Here is a 15,727-nt window from a genome sequence, read left to right on the forward strand (position 1 = left end):
CTACCAACTACCAATAGCAAGAAAAGTAAAATCAATAACTCATCAACAATAAAAATAACATCAAACATAAAATTGCATTAAAGGAAAATTAAGATCCAACAAGGTTCATGAACATAAAAGCAACAAAATAAAAGAAATGAACAAGTAAAAACTAGAAGAGTAGAGATGTAACAACAAGAAATTAAAAGGAGAAACTAAATCAAAACAAGAATTAAAAGTTGGATTTAAGAAAATTAAACCTAAACTACCCTAAATTCTAGAGAGAAGAGAGAGCTTCTCTCTCTAGAATTATACCCTAAAACATGATGAAAACTAAACTATGACTCAGGGTCTTCATTCCCCCTTCAATCCTTGGGTTCAATAGCATTAGAAATGGGTTGGATTGGGCCCAAAATGAGCTGCAAAATCGTTGGGTGCGATTTCATTAAAGTGGACCCATAGACAGAATCGGCGCGCGCGCAGCATGTGCGCATGCGCGTCGATGGCAAATTCCCAATCCGCGCGTAAGCGGCGTGTACGCGTGCACGTCCTTGTGAGAAACCACTTTTGCGCGTGCGCGCCTTGTACGCGTGCGCGTCCATTGGTGCATTCCAAATCTTTGTTTCTTCATGCATTCTCCTCTTTGCATGATTTTCTCCTCATTTCTTCTATCCAATACTTGCCTTATGAACCTGAAATTACTTAACAAACACATCAAGGCATCGAATGGAATTAAGGTGGATTAAAATCACCAATTTTAGGGCCTAAAAAGCATGTTTTCACATTTAAGCACAAATCAAGGGAGAATTGCAAAACCATGCTATTTCATTGAATAAATGTGGGGAAATGTGATAAAATCCCCCAGAATAAGCACAAGATAAACCACGAAATCGGGGTTTATCAATAACATTTTCTTTTATTTGACTCAAAGGACAAGCATACATATAAGCAAGATGAAAATGAAAGCCAGGGACTTAGACTAGCAACATAGACTTAAGTAATGGATGCTTAAAGATAGAATTGAAAATTCCTAAGTTACTATAGAAGTATGTTCTATTTCATATATGATTTTCCATATTTAAAGTTTAAAAAAGACAGAACAAAGAGGGAACTCCACCACCTTTTACTTCTGGGGGATGCTCATGCTCTCTCTCTTGTTTGTCCTCTTTGTGTCCACTTGCACTTCCCTGTATCCGTGTCATTCTAGCTCTTTTCCAATCTTCCAGTGCCTTCCTTACTGATTCATGACTCTTTTCAGCTCTTTCTCGTTCCTCTCATGCTAATTCATCCTTTACGTCCTCATATCTTGTGATCCTAGGGTGCAATACAGGCAGTTGTCCGACTAAGTATCCGAGCCTAGCTTGAGTGTTTACATGATATCCAGTCTTACTCATATAGACTCCTTCTGAAAACGCTTTGTATTCATCGAAAAGATCTGCATGTTCTCTTTGTTTCTGATGCATCTCACGAATGTGTGCACCTTGATGTGCTTGGATGTTGATTAGCTTTAGGATGGCGTCTTGTTGTTGATCTTGCTTTTGGTTCAACCTGTGGAAAGATTCACCCCACTGTCTCTCGTGTTCCAGTTGCTGCTCCATCAATTGCTTTTGCCACTCCCCTTGTTGATTCATCCATCTAGAGAATGATTCTTCTTGGTGATCCATCATTTGCAGTTGAAGCTCCTTCTGTGCCCCTTGATTCTCCATGTATTGCCAAGACAAGCCATCAATAGCTTCTTGTAATTGGTGCATGTCTAAAGTGGATGGGGCTTGCTCCTCTGGGTTTTGTCCTTCTTCAACTTGATGGGCTGGCCTCTTTCTTAGTCTTCGTTGAGGTAGGGGAGGTGCAACGGCATGCATCTGTCGAAAAGTAATTGGGATGCCAACTTTTATCCACTCGGGGTTTCCATCTTCGAACACCACCCCAGCCTTTGCGCACAGACGGAAAATGGTGCTGGGGTAGCCTAACCTTCCTCCAGAATCACTTTTCTCAGTGAACTTTTGAATGCCCTGAGCTTTGAGTTCATGAACCTTGATTTCTCCCCCTTTGAGTATCCATTGTACCATTGTTGCTCTCTTACAGTTTACCTCTGAGTTGTTTTGGTGGGAAGGATGGATCTCCTTACAATTTCGAACCACCCCTTTACTTCAGAGGTGAGATCCCCTCTCTTAATGAATTTGGCTTCCTATGGAAATCTCTTACCCAATCCGTTCCTGGTATGCAGATATCTTCCACAATCTGATCATAATTGGGACTGCTATCTATTCTGGATTGATAGCTTTCTTCTGCGAATGGTATGGTTCGTAGCTTTAACACCCTCATGATGTTCATGGGACTAAAATCCACCGTTATCCCTCTTACAAAGCTTATATAGGATTCATCTGCCCTATCATACCTGACCACGTTTGCATAAAACTCTCTTACAAGAGTTGCATTTACTCTTGTGACCGGATTAGTGAGTAGCTCCCATCTTCTCTTTTCCACCTTCTCTATGATTTTGGGGCACTCAGTTTTTGTGACTTGAAAGCCTAGCTCATATATGATCTCTTTATCAGCCATCCACCCAAATTGTAATGCATGGTGAAAGGTTTTAAATTTCTTCTCATTAAAAGGGGGTTGCTCCATAGGCTCCTTCCCTTTTCTTCTTTTAGAGCTCGACGATGCCATGAGTAACCTTTGATTTCGAATTTGTAGAAGTATGGATGATTGTAACTTAAAAGATGTAGCTATGAGAGTGTGTGAGAAAGCTTTTGATGGGAGAAGAAGTGTTGAGTGTGTATTCCGAAATTGAGGAATTAGAATGGAAGGGTGTAAAGTGAAGTGGTATATATATATATATATATATATATATATATATATATATATATATATATATATATATATATATATATAGGAGAATGGTGGGTGATTGAAGGGTGTGGATTGATAGTACGGCTTAATAGTGGACGGTTGGGGTTTGGTACGGAATGAGCACAAGGATCACCATTTTTATGAAGTGATTGGTTCGGTCTCCAAGGCGATCCTTCTTCCAATATTGCATGGCAACACTTTCCAAGGCACTCCCCTTGAAGACATGTGTGTAGCCCTTTTTGTGAAGTGGCCGAACCCCATTCTGTTGGTTGTCCCATCAGTTCTCTCCAACATTCCCGTCAATTCCCTTGCAAGACAAAAGAAAAGAGAGATTAGTTTAAATTGTGGCAGAAAAATAGGAATGGGAGGCTAACTACTTTATTTAAAATTTTTGCTTTTGCTTAACTAAGTGCCCTTCATAAATGCAAACCAACCGACCAGCTAAGTGTTCATGCATGCAACATTAGTGACACCAAACTTAGTTTGTGAGCATGTGGTGTAAAAGGATTTGATTAAGGCTCTAAGACTGACATGATATGAATTATGTATGTGCCATCTTAGTGTGCCCTGAACACCAAACTTGTTGTTCACTATATGTTATATACAAGAATTTCATCTAAGTGTTTGTCTAAATTGATTTTGAATTCATGAACTTGCTTTATTAACTACTATTAAAGATTTAAAGGAAAGGATATAAAACATGGGTTGCCTCCCATGAAGTGCTTCTTTAGCAGCATTAGCTTGACGATTGGCCTTTGTCAAGGTGGTTGGTAGTGCCTCAAATCTTCCCCTCTTGCAGTGAATCTGTCTCCATTGGCTTTATTAAGAAGCTCCACATGTTCTAAGGAAAGAATTTTGTTGATGGTGTACACTGAAGGCAGTTGAGATGGGATGGTGCGGAGATGAGGTGGGATAGGTGGGAAATAGGTAGAGATCACTTCATCTCCTAGAGAGAAATCCTCTGTAGGTATCTTCTTGTTCCTCCATCCCCTTGGGGCCTTTTTCCTTATTTTCCTTGATGTTGCCTTGCTCCTTGTGGTTTCTTTTTCCAGGAAGATTATGTTGCTAGTCTCATATGACTCTGGTGGGTCTAGCTCTTCTTGGATTACACTTAGCTATTGTTCCTTCTGACCACATTGCTTGTCAACCAGAGGGATTCTCAGGTGTATTTTCTGTGCTTCCGTGCTTGTTTCTTCCATCAGTGCCTTATTGTGCTCTTCCCTTGATTCTTTGTTTTCTTGATCTGCTTCTTGTGAGGGTTTGAAGATATTGAAGGTGAGTTGTTCATCATGTATCCTCAATATTAGCTCTCCTCGCTCCACATCTATAAGCTCCCTGGCTGTGGCTAAGAATGGTCTCCCTAGGATAATGGGATGGATGTGATTTTCTTCCATCTCCAAGATAATAAAGTCTGTGGAGCCGGTTCAAGTGAGAAGGCTTGACCTCAAACCGATGGCTAGAGGATGGTTAGAGTTCCTCCAACGCTCTATCATTCCTACTAGCAACCAATCTGAAGTAACTGTGGATCGGGCTATCATGATCCATAGCATAATGATTGGAGAGGAAGTGGAAGTTCATGAGATCATACCTCTAGAACTATACAAGGTGGCTGACAAGCCCTCCACTTTGACAAGGTTAGCCTTTACTCATCTCATCTGTCACCTATACAATTTAGCCGGAATTGTCAAAGAGGAAGACATCCTCATTGAAGAGGACAAGCCCATCACTAAAAAGAGGATGGAGCAAACAAGAGAGCCCACTCATGGACATCAACAAGAGCATGAGGAAGTCCCTCATCAAGAAATCCCTGAGATGCCTCAAGGGATGCATTTTCTTCCACACAACTATTGGGAGCAACTCAACACCTCTTTAGGAGATTTGAGTTCCAATATGGAGCAACTAAGGATGGAGCACCAAGAGCACTCTATTATCCTCCATGAAATTAGAGAAGACCAAAGAGCTATGAGGGAGGAGCAACAAAGGAAAGAAAGAGATATTGAGGAGCTCAAGTACTCCATAGTATCTTCAAGAGGAAGAACTAGCCGCTATCACTAAGGTGGACCCGTTCTTTAATTTCCTTGTTCTTGTTTTTCTATTTTTTGGTTTTCTATGCTTGATGTTTTGTCTATGTTTGTGTCTTTATTACATGATCATTAGTGTCTAGTGTCTATGTCTTAAAGCTATGAGTGTTCCATAAATCCTTCACCTTTCTTAAATGAAAAATGTTTCTATTTGCAAAAGAACAAGAAGTACATGAATTTCGAATTCTATCTTGAAATTAGTTTAATTATTTTGATGTGGTGGCAATACTTTTTGTTTTCTGAATGAATGCTTGAACAGTGTATATTTTTTATAATGAAGTTTATGAATGTTAAAATTGTTGGCTCTTGAAAGAATAATGAAAAAAGAGAAACGTTATTGATAATCTGAAAAATCATAAAATTGATTCTTGAAGCAAGAAAAAGTAGTGAAAAATACAAAATTAGGCGAAAAAAAAGAAAAATAGAGAAAAAGAAAGAAAAAGAAAAAGCAAGCAGAAAAAGCCAATAGCCCTTTAAACCAAAAGGCAAGGGTAAAAATGATCCAAGGCTTTAAGCATTAATGGATAGGAGGGTCCAAAGAGATAAAATCCTGGCCTAAGCGGCTAAATCAAGCTGTCTCTAACCATGTGCTTGTGTCATGAAGGTCCAAATGAAAAGCTTGGGACTGAGTGGTTAAAGTCGTGATCCAAAGCAAAAGAGTGTGCTTAAGAACTCTGGACACCTCTAACTAGGGACTCTAGCAAAGTTGTGTCACAATCTAAAAAGGTTCACCCAGTTATGTGTCTGTGGAATTTATGTATCCAGTGGTAATATTGGAAAACAAAATGCTTAGGGTCACGGCTAAGACTCTTAAGTAGCTGTGCTCAAGAATCAACATACTAAACTAGGAGAATCGATAACACTATCTGAATTATGAGTTCCTATGGATGCCAATCATTCTGAACTTCAAAGGATAAAGTGAGATGCCAAAACTGTTCAGAAACAAAAAGCTACTAGTCCCGCTCATCTAATTGAAACTAAGCTTCATTGATGTTTTAGAATTTATTGTATATTCTCTTCTTTTTGTCCTAATTTTTTTTTAGTTGCTTGGGAACAAGCAACAATTTAAGTTTGGTGTTGTGATGAGCGGATAATTTATACGCTTTTCGGCATTGGTTTTAGGTAGTTTTTAGTACGTTTTAGTTACTTTTTAATATATTTTTATTAGATTTTGGTGCACGAAATTGTGATCTCTAATAATGGCATTCAACTTGGTATGCGCATCTACTAACTCAGCACTTTCTTCACAACTTCGCACAACTAACCAGCAAGTGCACTGGGTCGTCCAAGTAATACCTTACGTGAGTAAGGGTCGATCCCACGGAGATTGTTGGTATGAAGCAAGCTATGGTCATCTTGTAAATCTCCGTTAGGCGGATTCAAATGGTTATGGAGTTTTCGAATAATAATAATAAATAAAACATAAAATAAAGATAAAGATACTTATGTAGATCATTGGTGGGAATTTCAGATAGGCGTATGAAGATGCTGTGCTCCTTCTGAATCTCTGCTTACCTATTGCCTTCATCCAATCCTTCTTACTCCTTTCCATGGCAAGCTGTATGTAGGGCATCACCGTTGTCAATGGCTACATCCCATCCTCTCAGTGAAAAACGTCCAAATGCTCTGTCACGGCACGGCTAATCATCTGTCAGTTCTCGATTATGTCGGAATAGAATCCATTGATTCTTTTGCGTTTGTCATCACGCCCAACAATCGCGAGTTTGAAACTCGTCACAGTCATTCAACCCCTGAATCCTACTCAGAATACCACAGACAAGGTTTAGACTTTCCGGATTCTCATGAATGCCACCATCAATTCTAGCTTATACAACGATGATTCTGATTAAAGAATCCAAGAGATATGCACCCGGTCTAAGGTAGAACGGAAGTGGTTGTCAGTCACGCGTTCATAGGTGAGAATGATGATGAGTGTCATAGATCATCACATTCATCATGGTGAAGTGCAACGAATATCTTAGAACAGGAATAAACTGAATTGAATAGAAAATAGTAGTAATTGCATTAAAACTCGAGGTACAGCAGAGCTCCACACCCTTAATCTATGGTGTGTAGAAACTCCACCATTGAAAATATATAAGTGATGGTCTAGGCATGGCCGAATGGCCAGCCTCCACAAATGGCATATGAATTCGAAAATAGGGAAAAATGACCCCTAGTACAATAGTAAAAAGTTCTATTTATACTAGACTAGCTACTAGGGTTTATAGAAGTAAGTAATTGATGCAGAAATCCACTTCCGGGGCCCACTTGGTGTGTGCTTGGGCTGAGCTTGAGCTTTACACGTGCAGAGGCTTCTTTTGGAGTTGAACGCCAAGTTGTAACATATTTTTGGCGTTCAAGTCTGGTTCGTGACGTGTTTCTGGCGTTCGACTCCAGAATGCAACATGAAACTGGTGTAGAGCGCCAGTTTACGTTGTCTAATCATGAATAAAGTATGAACTATTATATATTGATGGAAAGCTCTAGATGTCTACTTTCCAACTCCGTTTAGAACGCACCATTTGGAGTTCGGTAGCTCCGAAAAATCCATTTCGAGTGCAGGGAAGTCAGAATCCAACAACATCAGCAGTCCTTTGTCAGCCTTCTTATCAGAGTTTTGCTCAGGTCCCTCAATTTCAGCCAAAAATACCTGAAATCATAGAAAAACACACAAACTCATAGTAAAGTCCAGAAATGTGAATTTAGCATAAAAACCAACGAAAACACCCCTAAAAGTAACTATATCCTACTAAAAACTACCTAAAAACAATGCCAAAAAGCGTATAAATTATCCGCTCATCACAACACCAAACTTAAATTGTTGCTTGTCCCCAAGCAACTGAAAATCAAATAGGATAAAAAGAATAGAATATACTATAAAGCTCAAAATATCAATGAATATTAGTTCTAACTAGATGAGCGGGACCTGTAGCTTTTTGTTTCTGAACAGTTTTGGCATCTCATTTTATCCTTTGAAGTTTAGAATGATTGGCATCTATAGAAACTTAGAATTTCAGATAGTGTTATTGATTCTCCTAGTTAAGTGTGTTGATTCTTGAACACAGCTACTTCTATGAGTCTTGGCCGTAGCCCTAAGCATTTTGTTTTCCAGTATTACCACAGGATACATAAATGCCACAGACATATGACTGGGTGAACCTTTTTAGGTGTCCAGAGCTCTTAAGCATACTCTTTTTGCTTTGGATCATGACTTTAACCACTTAGTCTCAAGCTTTTCACTTGGACCTGCATGCCATAAGCACATGGTTAGGGACAGCTTGATTTAGCCGCTTAGGCCTGGATTTTATTTCCTTGGGCCTTCCTATCCATTGATGCTCAAAGCCTTGGATCCTTTTTACCCTTGCCTTTTGGTTTTAAGGGCTATTGGCTTTTTCTGCTTGCTTTTTCTTTTTCTTTCTATTTTTTTCGCCAAATTTTTTTTCGCAAGCTTTTGCTATTCACTGCTTTTTCTTGCTTCAAGAATCAGATTTATGATTTTTCAGATTATCAGTAACATTTTTCTTTGTTCATCATTCTTTCAAGAGCCAACAATTTTAACATTCATAAACAACAAGATCAAAACTATGCATTGTTCAAGCATTCATTCAGAAAACAAAAAGTATTGTCACCACATCAATATAATTAAACTAATTTCAAGGATAAATTTGAAACTCATGTACTTCTTGTTCTTTTGAATTAGAAACATTTTTCATTTAAGAGAGGTGAAGGATTCATGGAATTATTCATAGATTTAAGACATAGTTACTAAATACTAATGATCATGTAGGAAAGACACAAATATAGATAAACATTAAGCATAAAAACTGAAAAACAGAGAAATAAGAACAAGGAATGAGTCCACCTCAATGATGGTGGCGCTTTCTTCTTGAAGAACGAATGATGTCTTTGAGCTCTTCTAGGTCTCTTCCTTGCCTTTGTTGCTCCTCCCTCATTGCTCTTTGATCTTCTCTAATTTCATGAAGAATGATGGAGTGCTCTTGATGTTCCACCCTTAATTGATCCATATTGTAACTCAAATCTTCTAGAGAAGTGTTGAGTTGTTCCCAATAGTTGTTGGGAGGAAAGTGCATCCCTTGAGGCATCTCCGGGATTTCTTGGTGATGAGCTTCCTCATGCGTCTCTTGGGATCCATGAGTGGGCTCTCTTGTTTGCTCCATCCTCTTCTTAGTGATGGGCTTATCCTCCTCAATGGGGATGTCTCCTTCTATGATAACTCCAGCTGAGTAACATAGATGGCAAATAAGATGAGGAAAAGCTAGCCTTGCCATGGTGGAGGACTTTTCGGCTATTTTGTAGAATTCAAGGGAGATGACTTCATGAACTTCTACTTCCTCTCCATTCATGATGGCCCGATCCACAGTAACTTCGGATCGGTTGCTAGTGGGGATGATGGAGCATTGGATGAACTCCAACCATCCTCTAGCCATAGGCTTGAGGTCCAGTCTTCTTAATTGAACCGGCTTGCCTTTAGAGTCTCTTTTCAATTGAGCTCCTTCCACACATATGTCCATAAGGACTTTGTCCAATCTTTGATCAAAGTTGACCCTTCTAGTGTAGGGGCATGCATCTCCTTGCATCATGGGCAAGTTTGAATGCCAACCTCACATTTTCCGGACTTAAATCTAAGTATTTCCCCCAAACCATTGTAAGATAATTCTTTGGATTCGGGTTCACACTTTGATCATGGTTCCTAGTGATCCATGCATTGGCATAGAACTCTTGAACCATTAAGATTTCGACTTGTTGAATGGGGTTGGTCAAAACTTCCCAACCTCTTCTTTGGATCTCATGTCGGATCTCTGGATACTCATTCTTCTTGAGCTTGAAAGGGACCTCAGGGATCACCTTTTTCTTTGCCACAACATCATAGAAGTGGTCTTGTGGGCTTTGGAGATGAATCTCTCCATCTCCCATGACTCAGAGGTGGAAGCTTTCATCTTCCCTTTCCCTTTTCTAGAGGTTTCTCCGGCCTTAGGTGCCATCAATGGTTATGGAAAAACAAAAAAAGCTATGCTTTTACCACACCAAACTTAGAATATTGCTCGTCCTCGAGCAAGAGAAGAAAGAATAGATGAAGAAGAAGAAGATATGAAGGAGAGAGAGGGAGGGTAGTGTTTCGGCCAAGGAGGAGAAGAGAGGGTTGTGTTGTGTGAAAAGGAAGAAGAATGGAGGGGTTTATATAGTGGAGGGAGAGGGGTTAAGGTTCGGCCATATTGCGTGGGTTTGGGTGGGAAAGTGATTTTTGAATTTTGAAGGTTGGTGGGGTGTATGGGGAAGAGTGGACGGATGTGAGTGGTGAAGAGGTGATGGGGAAGAGAGATTGAGGTGATTGGTGAAGGGTTTTGGGGAAGAGTGTTCATTGGATTGTGTGAAAAGAGAGAGAAGGTGAGTTGAGGTAGGTAGGGATCCTATGGGGTCCACAGATCCTGAGATGATCCTGTGGGATCCACAGATCCTGAGGTGTCAAGGATTTACATCCCTGCACCAATGAGGCGTGTAAAATGCTCTCTTCATGCAATCCTGGTATTTAACGCTAGATTGATGCTTGTTTCTGGCATTGAACGCCAGCTTCATGCTTGTTCTGGGCGTTCAACGCCCATTTGCAGCATGTTTCTAGTGTTAAACGCCAATTCCATGCTTGTTTCTGAAGTTCAGCGCCAGCTCTCCTTAGGGTGTATTCCTGACATTTAAACGCCAGGATGTTGCTTATTTCTGGCATTCAACACCAGATCCATGCTCTGTTCTGGCATTGAACGCTAGCCAGATGCTCCTTACTAGCGTTTAAACGCCAGTAAGCCCTTCCTCCAGGGTGTGCTTTTTCTTCTGCTGTTTTTTATTCTTTTTTTAGTTTTAGTATTTATTTTGTGACTCCACATGATCATGAACCTAATAAAACATAAAAAAATAAAATTAAAACTAGAATTAGATAAATAAAAATTGGGTTGCCTCCCAATAACGGCTCCTTTAATGTCACTAGCTTGACAGTGGGCTCTCATGGAGCCTCACAGGTGATCAGGTCAATGTTGTATACTCCCAACACCAAACTTAGAGTTTGGATGTGAGGACTCTGTTTGACTCTATACTGAGAGAAGCTTTTCATGCTTCCTCTCCCTGGTTGTAGAGGAACACCCTTGGGTTTTAAACACAAGGTAGTCCCCATTCAATTGAAGGACTACTTCTCCTCTATCAACATCAATCACAGCTCCTGTTGTGGCTAGGAAAGGTCTTCCAAGGATGATGCATTCATCCTCCTCCTTCCTAGTGTCTAAGATTATGAAATCAGCAGGGATGTAAAGGCCTTCAACCTTCACTAATACGTCCTCTGCCAAGCCATAAGCTTGTCTTACTGACTTGTCTGCCATTTGTGATGAGACTATGGCAGGTTGTACCTCAATGATCCCCAGCTTCACCATTACAGAGAGTGGCATAAGATTTATGCCTGACCCCAGGTCACACAGAGCCTTTTCAAAGGTCATGGTGCCTATGGTACAAGGTATTAAGAATTTGCCAGGAACCTGTCTCTTTTGAGGTAATGTTTGCTGAATCCATGTATCTAGTTCATTAATGAGCAAGGGTGGTTCATCTTCCCAAGTCTCATTACCAAACAATTTGGCATTCAGCTTCATGATGGCTCCTAGATATTGAGCAACTTGCTCTCCAGTTACATTTTCATCATCTTCAGAGGAAGAATAGTCTTCAGAGCTCATGAATGGCAGAAGGAGATTTAATGGGATCTCTATGGTCTCTATATGAGCCTCAGATTCTTTCAGGTCCTCAATAAGGAACTCCTTCTTGCCTGGGAAACGTCCCATGAGGTCTTCCTCATTGAGATTCACGTCCTCCCCTTCCTCTCTAGGTTTGGCCATTTTGATTATATCAATGGCCTTGCACTCTCTTTTTGGATTCTCTTCAGTATTGCTTGGGAGAGTACTAGGAGGAGTTTCAGTGACTTTCTTACTCAATTGGCCCACTTGTGCCTCCAAATTTCTAATGGAGGACCTTGTTTCACTCATGAAACTTAAAGTGTCCTTAGACAGATCAGAGACTAAGTTTGCTAAATTAGAAGTGCTCTGCTCAGAATTCTCTGTCTGTTGCTGAGAAGATGATGGATAAGGCTTGCTGTTGCTGAGCCTATTTCTTGCACCATTATTAAAGCCTTGTTAAGGCTTTTGTTGATCCTTCCATGAGAAATTTGGATGATTTCTCCATGATGAATTATAGGTGTTTCCATAAGGTTCACCCATATAATTTACCTCTGCTATTGCAGGGTTCTCAAGATCATAAGCTTCTTCTTCAGAAGATGCCTCTTTAGTACTGTTGGATGTATTTTGCCATCCATTCAGACTTTGAGAAATCATGTTGACTTGCTGAGTCAACATTTTGTTCTGAGCTAGTATGGCATTCAGAGCATCAATTTCAAGAACTCCCTTCTTCTGAGGCATCCCATTATTCACGGAATTCCTCTCAGAAGTGTACATGAATTGGTTATTTGCAACCATGTCAATGAGTTCTTGAGCTTCTGCAGGCGTTTTCTTTAGGTGAATGGATCCACCTGCAGAATGGTCCAGTAATATCTTGGAGAATTCAGATAGACCATAATAGAATATATCCAAAATGGTCCATTTAGAAAGCATGTCAAAAGGACACCTTTTGGTCATCTGCTTGTATCTTTCCTAAGCTTCATAGAGGGATTCACCATCTTTTTGTTTGAAGGTCTGAACATCCACTCTAAGCTTGCTCAGCTTTTGAGGAGGAAAGAACTTAGCCAAGAAGGCCGCAACCAGCTTATCCCATGAGTCCAGGCTATCTTTAGGTTGTGAATCCAACCATATTCTAGCTCTGTCTCTTACAGCAAAGGGGAAAAGCATGAGCCTGTAAACTTCAGGATCTACTCCATTAGTCTTAACACTCTCACAGATCTGTAAGAACTCAGTTAAAAACTGGTAGGGATCTTCTGATGGAAGTCCATGGAATTTGCATTTCTGTTGCAGTATAGCAACTAGTTGAGGTTTCAGCTCAAAGTTATTTGCTCCAATAGCAGGGATTGAGATGCTTCTTCCATCAAACATGGAAGTAGGTGTAGTATAATCACCAAGCATCCTCCTTGCATTATTATTTTCGGCTGCCATCTCCTCTTCTTTTTCAAAAATTTCTGTAAGGTTGTCTCTGGATTGTTATAATTTAACTTCTCTTAATTTCCTCTTCAGAGTCCTTTCAGGTTCAGGATCTGCTTCAACAAGAATGTTCTTGTCCTTGCTCCTACTCATATGAAAAAAAGGGAACAGAAAATAATAATAGGGATCCTCTTTACCACAGTAGAGAGATTCCTTTATGTTAGTAGAAGAAGAAAGAAATAGAAGAATGAAAAGGTAAGAATCCAAACACAAGGGTGAAGATAGGTTCAGATTCTTGAGATGAGGAGAAGTGTTAGTAAATAAATAAATAAATAGAAGAGATGAGAGGGAGAGAATTCGAAAATTAATTTTGAAAAATAAGTTAGTGATTTTCGAAAATTAAAGGAAGAAATAAAATTAAAATTTAAAATTTAAAACAATTAGTTAATTAAAAGAATTTTGAAAAAAGAGGGAGGTAATTTTCGAAAATTAGAGAGTTAAAATTAGTTAGGTGGTTTTGAAAAAGATAAAAAATAAACAAAAGTTAATTGGTTAGTTTGAAAAAAAATTAAAAATCAAATTTGCAAAGATAAGAAGATAAGAAGATATTTTGAAAAAAAAAATTTTGAAAAAGATAAAATTTTGAAAAAGATATGATAAAAAAGATATTTTGAAAAAGAATTGATTTTTAATATTAAAATTTGATTACTTGACTAACAAGAAACTATAAGATATGATTCTAGAATTTAAAGATTGAACCTTTCTTAACAAGAAAATAACAAACTTCAAATTTTTGAATCAATCACATTAATTGTTAGTAAAGTTTTCAAAACTTTGAAATAAAGATAAGAAAAAGATTTTGAAAATAAATTTTAAAAATTTCAAAAATAATAAAAAAAATGAAAAAAATTTGATTTTTGAAAAAGATTTTGAAAAGATAAGATTTTTAAATTTGAAAATTTGACTTGACTTGTAAGAAATAGCTAAGTTTTAAAACTTTTGACCAAGTCAACTCAAATTTTCGAATTTTTGAGAGAAATAAGGAATAGATATTTTTTATTTTTGAATTTTTAATGATGAGAGGGAAAAACATAAAAATGACCCAAAACATGAAATTTTTTAGATCAAAACCAATGATGCATGCAAGAACACTATGAATGTCAAGATGAACACCAAGAACACTTTGAATATCATGATGAACATCAAGAACATATTTTTGAAAAAATTTTGATGCAAAGAAAACATGCAAGACACCAAACTTAGAAATCTTTAATGCTTAGACACTATGAATGCAAAAATGCACATGAAAACAACAAAAGACACAAAACAAGAAAACATCAAGATCAAACAAGAAGACTTACCAAGAATAACTTGAAGATCATGAAGAACACCATGCATGAATTTTCGAAAAATGCATAAATTTTTAAAACATGCAATTGACACCTAACTTAAAATTTGACTCAAGACTCAAACAAGAAACATAAAATATTTTTTTGATTTTATGATTTTTTATTTTTTATTTTTATTTTTTTTATTCTTCGAAAATAATTTTTAAATGAAAACGAAAAAGAAAGAAATTTTTTTTTGAAAACTTTTTGAAAAGAAAATTACCTAATCTGAGCAACAAGATGAACTGTCAGTTGTCCAAACTCGAACAATCCCCGGCAACAGCGCCAAAAACTTGGTGCACAAAATTGTGATCTCTAATAATGGCATTCAACTTGGTATGCGCATCTACTAACAACACTTTCTTCACAACTTCGCACAACTAACCAGCAAGTGCACTGGGTCGTCCAAGTAAATACCTTACGTGAGTAAGGGTCGATCCCACGGAGATTGTTGGTATGAAGCAAGCTATGGTCATCTTGTAAATCTCAGTTAGGCTTATTCACATGGTTATGGAGTTTTCGAATAATAATAATAAATAAAACATAAAATAAAGATAAAGATACTTATGTAGATCATTAGTGGGAATTTCAGATAGGCGTATGAAGATGATGTGCTCCTTCTGAATCTCTGCTTTCCTACTACCTTCATCCAATCCTTCTTAGGTTGTCAGTCACGCGTTCATAGGTGAGAATGATGATGAGTGTCACAGATCATCACATTCATCATGGTGAAGTGCAACGAATATCTTAGAACAGGAATAAACTGAATTGAATAGAAAATAGTAGTAATTGCATTAAAACTCGAGGTACAGCAGAGCTCCACACCCTTAATCTATGGTGTGTAGAAACTCCACCGTTGAAAATACATAAGTGATGGTCTAGGCATGGCCGAATGGCCAGCCTCCACAAATGGCGTATGAATTCGAAAATAGGGAAAAAGGACCACTAGTACAATAGTAAAAAGTTCTATTTATACTAGACTAGCTACTAGGGTTTCCAGAAGTAAGTAATTGATGCAGAAATCCATTTCCGGGGCCCACTTGGTGTGTGCTTGGGCTGAGCTTGAGCTTTACACGTGCAGAGGCTTCTTTTGGAGTTGAACGCCAAGTTGTAACGTATTTTTGGCATTCAACTCTGGTTCGTGACGTGTTTCTGGCGTTCGACTCCAGAATACAGCATGAAACTGGCGTAGAGTGCCAGTTTACGTCGTCTAATCACGAATAAAGTATGAACTATTATTTATTGATGGAAAGCTCTGGATGTCTACTTTCCAACTCCGTTTAGAGCGCAC

General features: G+C 38.5%; 1 non-coding gene across 1 annotated transcript; it reads left to right on the forward strand.

The window, feature by feature from the left end:
- Window positions 1–12,562: 12,562 nt before the first annotated feature.
- LOC112713454 (small nucleolar RNA R71) lies at window positions 12,563–12,670 on the forward strand. Its single transcript, XR_003158427.1, has one exon. It is a non-coding gene; the product is annotated as a small nucleolar RNA R71 (small nucleolar RNA).
- The last annotated feature ends 3,057 nt before the right edge of the window (window positions 12,671–15,727 follow it).

Source organism: Arachis hypogaea, chromosome 9 (genome assembly GCF_003086295.3).
Source record: "Arachis hypogaea cultivar Tifrunner chromosome 9, arahy.Tifrunner.gnm2.J5K5, whole genome shotgun sequence".
Lineage (NCBI taxonomy): Eukaryota > Viridiplantae > Streptophyta > Magnoliopsida > Fabales > Fabaceae > Arachis > Arachis hypogaea.